Source organism: Pseudorca crassidens, chromosome 10 (assembly GCF_039906515.1).
Source record: "Pseudorca crassidens isolate mPseCra1 chromosome 10, mPseCra1.hap1, whole genome shotgun sequence".
NCBI lineage: Eukaryota > Metazoa > Chordata > Mammalia > Artiodactyla > Delphinidae > Pseudorca > Pseudorca crassidens.
The window spans coordinates 66,801-81,173 of NC_090305.1; the positions used below are offsets into that span (position 1 = coordinate 66,801).

Here is a 14,373-nt window from a genome sequence, read left to right on the forward strand (position 1 = left end):
CATGTGCCTAGTTTGAAATCTGAATCAACAGTTCTCAGAATAATTCAGGTTTGGGTGTGCGTGGAAGGGGGAGGGGTGGGGCCTGGTCAATGGTTTAGAACTTTGCGGAAAGGTTGGAGATGTCACACTGACTGTCAGCAGAGGTGTGTGAGAAGCTCAACCACAGAGCTGTCCTGGGAGGGCAGGGCTGGGTGAGGTGAGGCTCATCAGAGGTGGTGATGAGGAGAGACTTCAGGAACACAGGAAAAGAAGGAGAGCAGGAGGGAATTTCTTTTTGGCCTACAAGGGAACTTGTCTCTGAGGAAGGGGAAAGCACAAAATTGACCACTGAGTGAGCAGTTACATTGCATACCAATTTTCATATACTGGTGAGATCAGTAAAAAGAGAAAGGGAAGGAGACCACATATATCATGAAACTAAGCCATAAATAATGAAAGTACCGGTTACTCCCTAGGAGTATCTGTTTCTAACTGACTTTTTGTTAGATGGGGCAGGTATAAGCAAAAATAGCAAGACCAAAGCAGCAGTTATTTTCTGTGGATAATAAGTGAACATGCAAGGATATTTCCTACACTGATGTATGTGATGGGCCACGTGCCAGCTGAGGTCTCCCTACCCCTGAGAGATGTTTCATGGCTCCATCCCTTTATCCCACATTCTGTGGGAAGCCCACTGTCCCCTTTGGGACACAGGGACTCTCCTGGGCACTACTGGGTCCCCTTTCTGCACTCCCTGAGCTCACAATCTCCCTTGGCTCTTGGCTCCCACAACTGCCCTTGTCCCTCTCCCCTGCACAGATCCAATGTGGAACTTATTCCTTTTGTGTGAACCCCACACCCCCAAACCAAAGCCCATGATATTAGGTGTGTTGCAGAATATTGCAGGCTCAGTGTGAGAGGGACTGTCAGTAGATGCGCACAGACGCCAGGCTGCTGCCGTCTTCACCTTTCCCGCCAGCCTGTGTCCGGGGCCCTTGCCCTCAGGCTGGCCTCCTCGCGGACATTCCTCTCCCCACTTCTCCACTCTCTTGCCTCTCAGACTGGCTCCCCATTCAGCCCCTCCCTCAGCCTGAATTCAGCCCTTCCCTTTGCTCAGCCTCAACTTAGGCCTTCCCTTTGCTCATGAAGGACTCAGTGACCCTGCTAAAATGAATGGTTTTACCCTTCAGTAACATGGAAGGATGTGCGGACCCTTTGAAGATTTCAGGTTTTCGTTTTCTTTCTCCTCCACCAGTGTCTGTAAATGCAGGGGAAAAGTATAGAGGTTTTCCCATGGGTGATATCCTTTGTGTCCCGTCTTCCTAGAATGCAGCGCATAGAAAACAAGCATGAGTTTTGAACAACAGCCAACATTTTTCCTGTTTCTTCAGTAAGTGAAAATGAGTACTACTGAATAATGCGCTGTCATATTACTTGTCCCTAAAGTGACACTTGCTGCGCCATACTCACCTAAATGTGCTGTAGAGGCCTTTCCTCATTCTGCCTTCTCAACCCCAGACCCTATTTCCACAGTGCCTCTCCCCGCCCTCCACCGCAGGCAGCGGTCTCCTCCTCTCTCTTCCACATCACCAGAATCCCATCCTGCCAACTCCAAGATGAACACCTGACCTCCCGTGCTGGACCTGCTGTTTATTTTCTTAGTACTCTTTGTAATTATTTCACACAACTTTGTCTTCTCTCCTTAATTTTAAATGGACTACTTAAGGCTTCAAGAACTTCAAGCCTTGAGGTCATCTAAATACATACACCAGCAGTGATGTGTCCTTGGTTATATAGCCCCATCAGTCTAAGTGTCTGTCTCCTGCACAATGATAATGAAAATAGTACCTTCTTCAGAAGTGATGCTGTGAGGATGAAATGAGATTATGCTTCAAAGGGCTACGCACAGTGTTGCCACATGAGAATGTCAGCTTTTATTATGCTGCGGATAACGATCAAGACGGAAGGCGTGAGCAAGACGAAGAAGATGAAGATAATCTGACCAAGTCAGTGAAATAACTGATTGGTCAAGCAAGGGAGACACACCAGCCCAGGAAGTTACCCGAATTATTGTGGACCAGAAAGAAGCCAGGTTGCTAGCTTGACTCCGTAGCTCTTCAGCCTGTGATGGCATGTTTTGCAGACAATATGGTTCTTGGGAGATTGTTCTAGCTACCACAAACAGCACAGTGTGTCCCCTCTGCAAAGACCACTCTTGGCCAGTAGTAAGAATAGAAAGTGATGACAACGATCAGTCCGCTGGCCAGCTGGGATGGAAGGGGAATTCTTCCACAGATCATTGTAATTCCCCAAACTGAAAACTTGACCAAGTAGCCAGAAGGTTCACAAGGGGCCTCTGCTTGTCAACCCATGGCAGCTTGGTGGGTTTCAGGCAGGGTATCAGTATGAGCTTTCTGCAGCGCAGGCTGGCATGTTGCTTCTGTCCTGACTCAAGGACCTACTCATGACAGTCTGACTCACCAGCACCTCTTCCTGCAGCTTCTCTATACAAGACTCTCTCCCCCAAGGGCTAACGAATGATAAAACTCAGAACCAACAGTTATTAAACATGTACTAGGTGTCAAGAGCTGTGTTATTCTAGCAGCATAACAGCCTTATGAGGTGCCTACACCCCCTTTTTACGGAGGAGAAGACTGGGCTGTGATGTCTGGGTGAGTCTCCCCAGATTACAGTTTGTAGCGAAACGCAGACCTGAGCTCCTTGGCTCCAAAGTCCACATTCTTAACTGTTGGACAAAGAGACTGAGCACATCTCAGCCCATGTAATTTAGGGTTATGGTCAGTATCATAGTTAACAGGTTAAGTAAGTGCATATCTGGTATGATTTGAAAGGCAGTAAATGGCTATTTAAAACAAACAAGCAAAAGCAACAACTAAAATATCATCTGTATTTCCTGAAATTCTTATATTGCTCACCTCTTTAGATCAACACCCTAAGACTCTATCTACTAGGGAAAGAAATGTGATCTATTAAACAGACGCTATGTGTCAGGTAACTGCCAGGGATCCTGGGCGATTCTTGGGCACATTAAAGTTTGAGAACCTCGCCCTAGAGCATGTCTCCATTCTCTCCGCTTCACCCGTCTCCCCTTGTAGATGACTCAGAACTCTCTGTTCCTGAGCTCAACACCGCTCTTCTGGTAATCTGACAGTATCTGCACCCAGCTGTCCCTTTGGCACTCAGTGGCCTCAAAGTCAGACTTTTTTTTTTTTAATAAATGTATTCATTCTATTTATTTCATTTTTGGCTGTGTTGGGTCTTCACTGCAAGTGGGCTTTCTCTAGTTGCGGCGAGCGGTGGCTATTCTTGGTTGCAGTGCACGGGCTTCTCATTGGGTGGCTTCTCTTGCTGTGGAGCACGGGCTCTAGGCACGTGAGCTTCAGTAGTTGTGGCTCGTGGGCTCTAGAGCGTGGGCTCAGTAGTTGTGGCTCACAGGCTTAGCTGCTCCGCGGCATGTGGGACCTTCCCGGACCAGGGCTCAAACCCGTGTCCCCTGCATTAGCAGGCGGATTCTTAACCACTGCGCCACCAGGGAAGGCCCAGACTTTTTAAAAAATCCTCTCTGACTTCTCCATTCTAGTCAGCGTTGACACCATTTCTTTACTACCCAGGCTGGAAAACTCAGTCTCCCTGGATTCTCCCTTTAACTTGAGAGAACCAACTGAGTCCTATAGATTCTGCCTTGTACGCTCCTTGGAACCTCCTTCCTCTGCTTCCCTCTCCTGTGGCTTTGTCCCTGTTCAGGAGCTGTTTGTTCTCCACCCCACCCACCACCACCAGGACTGGAGGAATGGCCTATGCTGAGAGCCGCTGCCCCAACTCCTGTCTCTCCCCACCACCGCCCCTGTGCACACCACCACAACTCGGACCACATCATTGCTGTCAAGGCTTCCCACCAGCAGATGCTGTCACTGAAGGTCATCCACAGGGCGGCTCTAACCTGCCTCGGTGCCGCTTCTCCAGCTCCCAGGCAAGCCCTGGCTCTTGCTGCCCGACCACAGCCCCTAAAGTTCTCTCCTTTGGAGTGCTCTTGCCGTCTCTCCACATAAAGGCTCCGGAGTTTTTATTATGACCCTTTCAAAGGCACACTTTCCCCAGGGCTTTTGCTGGTGGCTTCTGCCGCTCCGTCCTAGGAAAGAACTTGAGGACAGGACATGTGAGCCTCGATCCCGACCCAGTGCTTAGCAGCTGGGTGGTCACAGAGAAACCAGCCCTGCAGAATGGGATTGAAATGGATAGGTAGGTAAGATGTGGAATAATGGGAACCAGCCTATCTTAAGCACCAGAAAGACAGTGTTTGAATCTAAGCCCAGGCCATGTTTAGCCACGTGGCCATAGTCGAATTGCCTGGACTTTGATTCTTTATAATTTGATTTTCTCACCAGCAAAAATGAGAAGAAGTGTCTCTTTTAGAGAAGTTCTGTGAAGAGGAGAATTAACAAATGCAAAGTGCTGCATGCGTGGCCCTCGACAACGGTGTTTTATTGCTAGCATGCCTCCTGTCCCACAAGCACTGCACACAGCTACTGTGATTATTGCTCTCAGCCCTTTGCAGCTCCCTGGAAGCCTTATCTTTCCTTGCCATGTTTTCTACTTATTTTAAGATTGCCTTTCCCTTGACTAAACTTGGAACTTCCTAGAAGAGAGACTGCTTCTTACTTATTTTTGTATCTGTCATAGAAGCTAGCAACATGCCTGGCACACAGAAGTAGCACAGGTATGTGGGATTTGGTTAAATCTGAGGAGAAAGGAGCCCCAGGTAGGCATGGAGGGTGGGAGGGGGTGTCCTTTGAGGCACAGCAGTGGGGACCTCAGGGACAGCTGGGGGCAGCCTGAAAACAGCAACAGCAGAGAGACCCAGGGCAGCCGGGGTCATGGGTTTTCAGAATCTGGCAACTTCACAGTCTGCCTCCTGGGGACGATAAGAGGCGTGTGCTGCTGTGCAGTGTGATGTTCATGAAGGAACAGAACCTTCAGTCACCCAAGCTTGGGTTCAAATTTGGGTTCTGCACTTAACTAGCTCCCTCAGGCTCCGTTCACTCCTCCATAAGGCCAAATAAGAATAAGATGATGAGCTCCAGAGGGTTTTAAGAAGACGGATTCTCGGCCAAGTGCCTTGAATAACAATTTTCATCTTTCAATGTGATGACTGAGAGATGTGAAGGAAAATGGCCAAAGGGCAGGATTAGCTTAATCGCTAATCCTGTAGAAACTCCACCACATTACACCATCTCTTTGGTTGTAGGAAACCCCCCTCTTGGTCCCTGCCCTCCCATGGGCGAGTAACACAAATGCCAACTACTGGAAGTGATGCTCTACATCATGTGTCATAACCACCTGCGTCCAGGGTGGGCACATTGGGGTGGAGGCACACCGGGTGAGGGAGTACGGGCACATGGGCTGTCATCCACGCTACTTAGAGCCCAAAAGGAGCTGAGAAGGCCAACAGTGGTCAGGTTATTGCCAACATCATGCTGAAGGAAGCTTCAAATCCTGGCTTGTCTGACTTCAAAACCAGGCTCTCTTCTTGAGGCCACGACATCTCAGAAATGAAGAAGACATAGTCCCAGTTCTCAGGAAGTTCACAGTCTAAGCCCAGATTTGGAGAAGAAATGAACTGATTGATTGATATGATCAGAAGGAAGAAACATCACACGCCCTTAACAACCAAAAATTAAAACTAAAAAAGCCCCAAACTCTTTACTGACCAACTTCCTCCTACACTCCCCTGCACTTTTATCTTCCCTTCTAAGCAGAGGACCAGGGCAAAGACCAGACAACAACCTCTCCTCTTGTCTGTTTTCTGACATCTGTACTTTTGGAGGGAGGTGCTGCTTCCTGAATTAACGTTCCAGAATCAGAGCAACTTGAGCCGTGAGATTTCTAAATCCCATCCCATGAAGCACCAAGTGTGTGTGGCGCTGTTTGGCGCAGAAATCTGACCCCTAAAGGAAAATGCCCTTTAGCAGCAGCATTCATGCTGAAGGGAGGCTGCGGCGCCTCACTGCCCTGAGGGACCGAAAAGGGGCAGGAAAGCTGGTCGAAGATTCCCCTGGGGGAGAGTGTTGACCTGAGAGAAGGTGACGACTTTTTTGAAGGCCCTTAAGCTCCTCGAGGGGTTACGTTCTGAGGGTTTACCTTGGAAGAGAAGAACAGGCTGGAAGAAATAGGGGAAATATATGCTTACGTGGAGGCATATAATAGACTATAGACCCAGAAGCAGCCTTGGAGATTTAGTCAGTCCAACCCTCTCATCTTACACACAACTTGACTAAGACCCAGAGAGGTGAAGGAGCATGCCTAAGGCCACACAGCCAGCTAATGGCAGGAACCAAAGTTTCTTAGCAGCAATTCAACACTCTTCCACCACGTCAAGCTGCAGAACAATACCTTACAGCCTTGGTGGGAAGTGGGGAGGCCAAAGCAGCTGTGCAAACCCCCAACCCTCCTCACAGGCTCTGAGTCCATCCTTTCCCAGCCTGGAGTAATAAACTGACGTGTCAACATCTTTGAGGAGACAATCCATATGCTGTTTGTTTTCCATGTCTTCCCAGCCCCACTTCCGTCCTGTCAAGCACCACACCTTGCAGGGAAAGTGAAGCAGGTGCTGAGGGCATGGGCCACTTGCTGGGCTCAGTATGGTGAGCTAACTGAGCAAATGTAAAATAAAAGAATAAATCAATGAATCGTCTATATTTTCTTTTTTACAACCTAAATCAATATCTTCCCTAATTAATAAAAAATGAGTGAGTTTTAAAAATATAGATACAAGAAAAAAGTATTTCACATCTGCTCACTCTTATATACAACTTTTTTCACATATTCAGACTGTATACATCCGAATATCCTTAAATATTATTTTATACATTTGTTCACATAAGCCCTGTACTTTAGTTATATTTATTCCTAAGTATTTTTCCCTGTTTAAAAAAATTTCAAACCCACAGAAAAGACAAAGGAACACCTAATCTACCTTTCACCCTAGATCTGTCAATTGTTAGCCGTTTGTCATATTTGTATTCCCTATCTCTTTCTCTGACAAACCGTCTGAAAGTATGTTGCACAAATCAGATCACTTTACCCCTAAAAGCTTTTGCACGTACTATCTAAGAACAAGGACATTCTCCTACATAACCACAACAGCATTGTCGCAGCCAAGAAATGTAACATATAAAGACATATACGTTTTTTCGTGTGGTTTAATTTGGAGCAGCATGTGTTGAAGAAATCTGGAAAAATTTGATGCTACTTCTACCAGATTGACTTGAAGCAGCAAAGTCTCAATTTTGCATTAATGCCAGTCTGGGTTCTGCCATAACCTCCGCCACCTTGCCCACCCCCTGCAGATGTTGACCTTTTCACACCTTAGGCACAGGGACTCTAAAGAAATAGGCTCAGGGGAGGCTGCATCCTTTCTCATGCAGGGGCTGGCTTTTAGGCTTCTCAGCCAGAGTCATGAAATATTAGTATTAGACTAGCTTTAGAGGTGTCTGGGAATCTTGCTGATTTGAAAACATATATAGCTTATTTCCATTTCATGGAAGCCTCTTGTTTTCAGTCAGACGGAGCAGAGCATCGTGCAGATGTATTTTTCACTTTAATGTGATGCACTTACTTACTCTGCCTTCTGAGGTGACGTTTCTAATTGAGGGTGCTAGCAAGGCGCCCAAGTTCCTGTAAATGCTCCCACAGGCTCCAAGTAGCTGGCTGTGTGAAACTACAGCTGAGTGGCAAGGGAAGGCACAGTGACACAAAGAGAAGAGAAGTAACGAGTATTCCAAGAAGCACACCCAAAGGGTTAAATTTGAAAAGAGCCGCAGGAAACGTGAAACAAGGGCTGGTCTTCATGGAGAGACTAGAAACTTCTAAAAAAATTTAACAAAGTTGCCAAAGACACAAAGAAGCAACTTGCAACCTCTAGCAGGGCCCTTAGAACACTTCTAACTCTGAGCTTCCTTAAAATGGATAGCTATGGTGACTTTAAAATAAATAATATCCTGCCTTTGAGGGCGGAGATGCTCAATTAAGGGATTAAGGAACATTTGAGAGTGTACTGCTAGGTCGGCCACTAGCTTTTTGCTGCAACGAAGTCCTCAATTTCAGTTATTTAAACATGTAGAGTGGCATCTGGGGAGAGAATACACTTTCTGATAAGAAAGGAAACTTATTTTTTTTGAAACTGGTTAAAGATTGTCGAGTTTGTAATTCCCAGAGCTGAAAGAGCTATATTACTAAAGGAAGTGAAGACTCTGTGGTCCCATATTTGTAAGATGACTAACAATAACAAGAAAAAAATGAATGAATTCACATGCATATTAACAGATATGAAACTTCTACTTTGGCTTCTTTCCTAAAGATTGTTTTTATTTGTCCCAATATTTTCCTCAAAAGAAAAAAAATGTAAGTGGGTTGTGAAGATAGATAGTTGGCATCTGTTAGGGTGGAAACTATCGTAGCGTATTTTGTAATGGTCAGAATAGAAACATCAAACGACGCAAACAAGCTAAAAGCTTTGCATCAATGCCCATACTGCAGGTTCACTTTTTAAGCAGATAAGCAAAGTTTTAAGAACTTTGAAACATACTAGATCTGTTGAGGATGGCAATCTAAACCGTTGTGCTTTTCTAAAGAATAAAATGTACATTGGCCTCAGGAGGTGAACGTGTGCTTCTGAGATTCTCTTTCTGTAATGTGAAGAGTCAGTGTTCTTTTTCTTTTATCTGATGGTGGAAAATGTCATAATGATACATCCAATTATATATTCTGCTGCCTCTTTTTCTTTCTTCTATTTGTCTGAGATCACACATTTGACTTTCCATGTCCCTGCGTGGTCCAGGGAGTGGAAATTCCGAGAGGTCTTACGTGGGGAGTCCCCTTCCCTCCCGCCCCTCACACCCGAAGGCAGAGCAATGGAGGTATCTGAAGTCTGACAAGCTTGGCTCTAAAAAGGGACACTTTTTTTTTTTTTTTTTTTTTGCGGTACGCGAGCCTCTCACTGTTGTGGCCTCTCCCCCTGTGGAGCACAGGCTCCGGACGTGCAGGCTCAGCGGCCATGGCTCACGGGCCCAGCCGCTCCGCGGCATGTGGGATCTTCCCGGACCGGGGCACGAACCCGTGTCCCCTGCATCGGCAGGCGGACTCTCAACCACTGCGCCACCAGGGAAGCGCTAAAAAGGGACACTTTTTATCCCATGCATTTTCTTATAAATGTGAGAGTATCATTTATTTTGGGTGAAAGCCTGCACAAAAGTGGTTTAGTAAAAAGCACATTAGAATTAAGCTGCTTCCGCTTTCATGCTTATAGTTTCATTCCTAATTTATAGCTGTCAGAATTGAAGCTCCTGGGTTTTGCAACAATGACAGTAACAAAATCCTCTCCCACTTCTCTGTGTATTTGCTGATGAATTTGGGGAAGAGGGGTTTGGGTTTGACTGGTCCTCCCAGCCTGTGCTTTGCGCAGCCTCTCCACAGCCAAACACAACATCCAGTTACCAGAACAAACTTATGTCCCTACTTCAGACATAGACTCCCTTTGTTATTGTTCATTACAGCAGGTGACGATTCTCTTGGAAGTAATTTTAGAGGAAGTCTTCCAGCCCATATGGCCCTAGTTCAGCTTATGTGGCAATTCACTCGTGTAATCTTACATGGTTTTGTCAGTGTGGCCTGTCTCCACAGTAATGTTTTAGCTTCCTGGATCTCATTTCGTCTGTCTCTCCACTTGCAGTGTGGGAGAATGATGGCTTAACCACAGTCCAGGGTCCAGAAGGCTTGTGAAGCCCTCGTGCGCAGTCTAGCTGGGAGCGGCATGGCTGGGGAGGGGTGCTGAGCGCCAGACTCAAGGCTGCATGTCTCGTTTTCAGGAAGCAGATCTGCTTTCTTCCGCGTGCAACCAGCCTGATCACGTGGGGCGGGGCGACCACGTGTCAGGCCCAGAAGCGTGCGCTCATTAAAGCCCGACAACAACCCTGGGAGGTAGATCAGATGACCATCCCTTTCCAGAAGAGGAAGACCAGGCCCGCAAGGGCTCACAGTGATGGCGTAGCGTTGGAAACCTCTTTGCAGTACAGCATGGCAGGGGGTGGGGAAGTGGGCGCCCTCAGGAAGCCCTGCCAGTGCCATGGTTGAAAAGCTACCACCTGCCTTGGGCATCAGGCAAACAAAATACCTCATCCCTGCTTTGCGAGTTTTTATCTGAGTGGCTTCATCAAAGTTGCTTAACCCTGACCCTCATCTCTTTCATATGTAAAACAGGGGTCAGAAAATTTACCCCACATTTACCATGTGAAAGCAATTAACTGAGGGCCAGTTCTGCCATAGGTGCTCAGCACATGTCAGCTGTGTTCTGCTCACGCCTGCACCCTTCCACCCTCAATGCCCCAGTGACTTCACTCACCGTGCTGCCGCCTGCCTCACTGCCCATCCTGCCAGCCCAGCCGGAGCTACACCAGCTGCCCTCCTGCTGGCAGAGCATGTCAGGGGTGAAAAAGAGTGTTTTCTAAGGGATGTGATGTGCAAATTTCCCAGGCACTGATTTCTCTTTTAGCTCTATTTACCCCAGTTGGAATTTAATAGCTCCTGAGTGGCGCTTATTCCCAGGGACTAGGTTGTCCTGAATAAGAACTGCGGGAGGCCTGGACAGGAAAGCATGATGTTTCGGAGCTCCACCTGTGACACCCTCTGGAAACATCTAAAGGGCTTGAGAGTGTGGCAGAAGAGCCATTCCTCCAAGAATTACTTGCAAACATTCTTCCAACTATGTGCTGGACAGTCTTTAAAATGAAAACTAATTCTTGCTTTACATATGCCCGTTTTGTGCCAGGCACTACATGAGGCTCTTCACCTACCTTACTGCTAATTTCTACACCAGCTCTATGAAGTAGGTATTACTATATCCATTATAGAGATGAAGAAACTAAGCAGAAGTAGAAATAGATTTAGAAAGTGACAGAAGCAAGCTTCAAGTCTGGGGCGCTCTGGATGCATGTAACCTTATCCTTCCCGCTCCATCTTTGGTTCTCACCTGCATTGGCTGCACCCCTGTTCCACCTCTCTGGCTTGGGCAGAAAATCAAACCCCCTAATCCCAACTCTGTAAATTCACCCCAATGATCTGAGCATTTATGCCTCACTACAAGGGATCACTCCTCCTTCTCTTCAAAGAGTAACCACCGCCTGGCCAGGCCGGAGTACCACTCTCTGCCCCCACCATCCTGGGCTCCAAGTCACCTTTGCCTTCTCTGCTCCACCTCTGTCCCTTGACCCTCCAGCCCCAGGTCTCTCGACTCCATTAGTGCACTGGCCCCCAAACCCCCTGTCCGGGCGGATGCAGCCTCCGGCCGGGAAGTAACTTCATGAAGGATGTGACTCACCTTGCAGAGCCCCCGAGACAGCATGTAACCTCCTTTAAGGGCACTGCTCTGACCCTGCATCTCCACTGGCCTCAGGCGAGAGGCAGCATTTCGTGCGCTTAGGGCTCAAGCTCTGCCCTCACAGGGGCCTGGGCGCGTAGCCAAGCCCCACGTGGCTGGGAAACCTGGGCTTTAATCAGCCATTACACTCTTTGTGAAATGGGAATAAAGTCTCCCAGCAGAGTCCTTAGGAGGATCAGATTAAAAAAAGAGAGAACCCTTATTTGACGTCCCTCCCATTACTGAAAGGCGAATAGGTGGCAGTTGTCGTCCATTTGTCTGCGTTCTTCTGGAGCGGCGCAGGCGGCCACGATGCCACGTCCGTCCGCGGCGGCCGTGGGGACAACAATTAGCTGTCTCTGGGGACACAGCTGGGACGATTGGGTTCTCCCGGTTTCTCTCAGATGTCTTCACTCCAGACCCCCAGCTCCCTTTCGACCAAAGGTAAGCATTTTTCTGAAGGAGCGGTCAGTCTGCAGACTTCGAGTGAAGAGAAGTCCTTTCGGACCCTGGGCTGGAGACCCCGGCACGGCACCCAACCCTCTGCAGCAGGGGCCGGGTCTGCAGCACCTCCCACCTAGGAGTCACTCTGCTCACATGCGCAGTGACTTCTACCCCGGCTGGGCCAAACATCACAGGTGAAAGGCAAGGCCTCTCACAAGACTGCTCTCACTTCTGATGCCAACCACGAGCTCCAGGGTCCCCAGGCCACCTGCACCTCTGACCAACAAGCTATAAATTCAGAGGTTCCCACAAGCCCTCAGGCTTGATCATTCACTGGATGATTCACAGAACTCAGGAAAATGGTACATGCATGATTATAGTTTCATTATAAAGGATACAAATCAGGACCAGACAAAGAACCTGGGGTCCTGAGTGCAAAGCTTCTGTGCCCTCCTCTCCCCGTGTCCTCAGGAAGTGTCACCCTCCAGGCACATCAATGTGTTCACCAAGCAGGAAGCTCCACTGAGCCTTGGGGTCACGAGTTTATTGGGGTTTCATTCCACAGGCATGATCGATAGAATCACTGGCCATGAGGTTGAGTCAATCTCCAGCCTCCTTCCCTCCCCAGAGGTTGGGCCGACCTCACGTGGCTCAAAGCCTTGATCTTCTAATGACATCATTCGTCTTCCCAGTATGGCCAGCCCCCATTCTGAAGTACCTAGGGCCCACCAGGAGTCACTTCATCAGCATAGACTATCAGGGCTTACCATGAACAGCAAAGTTACTCCAGTCACTGGGGAAATTCCAGCGATTTTGGGGGTCCCACCCAGGAACTTGGACAAAGGCCAGTTGGATTCTTTATTAGGCAGGGGTATGTGTATCTACTTGCATGAGCCTTCACACACATGCACATGTATGTGTCCTCTGTCATCCAGAGGATAAAACCGTATCTCCTTAACATGCCCCACAAAGTCCTTCATTATCTGGCCCCACTCCTCCTTCCCAGCTCTCCCTCCGGCTGCACAGAGCTCCTCACTCTTCCCGGGACACCAGCCCTTCCACTAATTCCCAGGTGCACGTCTCATCCTCGCTGCCTGACGGGAGGCTCCTTCATGGCCAGAGAAGGAGCCTCATGTCCATGGCCCTCCCCAGGGAAGCCCTCCCCAGGGAAGCCCTCCCCAGGGAAGCCCTCCCCAGAGAAGCCCTCCCCAGGGAAGCCCTCCCCAGCCCCTTCCAGCAAGGCTGATTGCTCAGTCTTTGGTGTAACCAAAGCTCTCTGATCATAGCTCTGTAGCCATAATTAACATGATTACTTTTCTATTTAATTTAATAGTTTTCCCCACTTGATTTTTAAGCCTGTGTATACATTAAATGGTGTTTTTGGCTACAAGTAATAGAAAAATCTGGCTTACATCACAAGGACTTTTCTAGTTTACTTAATAAGTCTAGAGATAGCTGAATCCAAAGTGTTTCAGCCACTCAGTGATGCTGTTGAGAACCGGGTTCTCTCTGTCCTTCTACTCTGCCTCCCCTGGAGAGCTGGGCTATCTGCCGAGTGTTCATCACCTAATGCGGAGAGATGGCAGCTGCCACAGTTGCAGGCATCATGTCTTCACAGTTGTCCTAAGCAGGAAGGGAGGGGAGGAACAAGGGACTTGCTCCTCCTGCACTTCTCTCCCTCAGGAAGTAAAATAGTTTTAAGTAGCCCCCAGCACACTTCCTCTTATATCTCATTGGTCAACACTGGGTCACAAGCTCTCTCCTAGACCAGACCCTGGCAAGGGGAATACATTGCTACAGTTTATTTGAGCTGTCATGTGTTCCCTAAGCACAAATGAGGTTGTTTTAGGAAGGAAGATGGTGGGAATGGCTGGGGAGGGGTGGTCCTTTGACTTGGAGTAGTTGTAGAATGTGTCCTTAGACAAGAGAAAGGCAGTCAAGGGTATGAGGAAAGGAAGGAAGGAAGCAAGGAAGGAAAAGGGAAACAAGCAAGCAGCCAACGGTAGGAAGGGGGAGAAAGGAAACAAGACAGAAATATTTAACCAAAACAAAACGAAAAAAGGCAAGGTTCTAGCTTGTAGAAATTTTTAAAACTCAATTTATATTACAACTAAACCATATTATCATCACTTACTATGGCTTAATAGTTTTCAAACTTTTTGAAGCAAACTAACTTCTATGTCAAATAAATAAAATCTTGGGTTTTTTATTTTTTAAATTTTTATCATTATTATTTTTTTTAATTCTATGGGTCAATATAAGATAAAGGTAACCTATTTTCCATCTGGAAGTGACTTGCACCACACACTTTTTGGCTTATTCCTGGTTTGCTCTTGGGAAAAAATGCTCCTTCCCTTTTTAGAGTGAAGATAAGCACTTTCTTTGGAGATTGACAGGGAGACAAAGCAGAATTAAATAATAAACTTCTGCAAATTTCAAATTTAGTTTTTCTCAAAGGACCAATTTCTCCCAGTCCCTCAACTTGTGGTGTCCTTGTTGAAGCCCTCCCTAGACTCTCA

At 47.5% G+C, this 14,373-nt stretch overlaps 1 long non-coding RNA gene across 4 annotated transcripts in view; it reads right to left on the minus strand.

Moving 5' to 3' along the window:
- Positions 1 to 14,373, minus strand: part of LOC137231460 (uncharacterized) — a 93,977-nt gene that overhangs the window by 13,309 nt on the left and 66,295 nt on the right. The gene's annotated exons all lie outside the window — the stretch shown is intronic.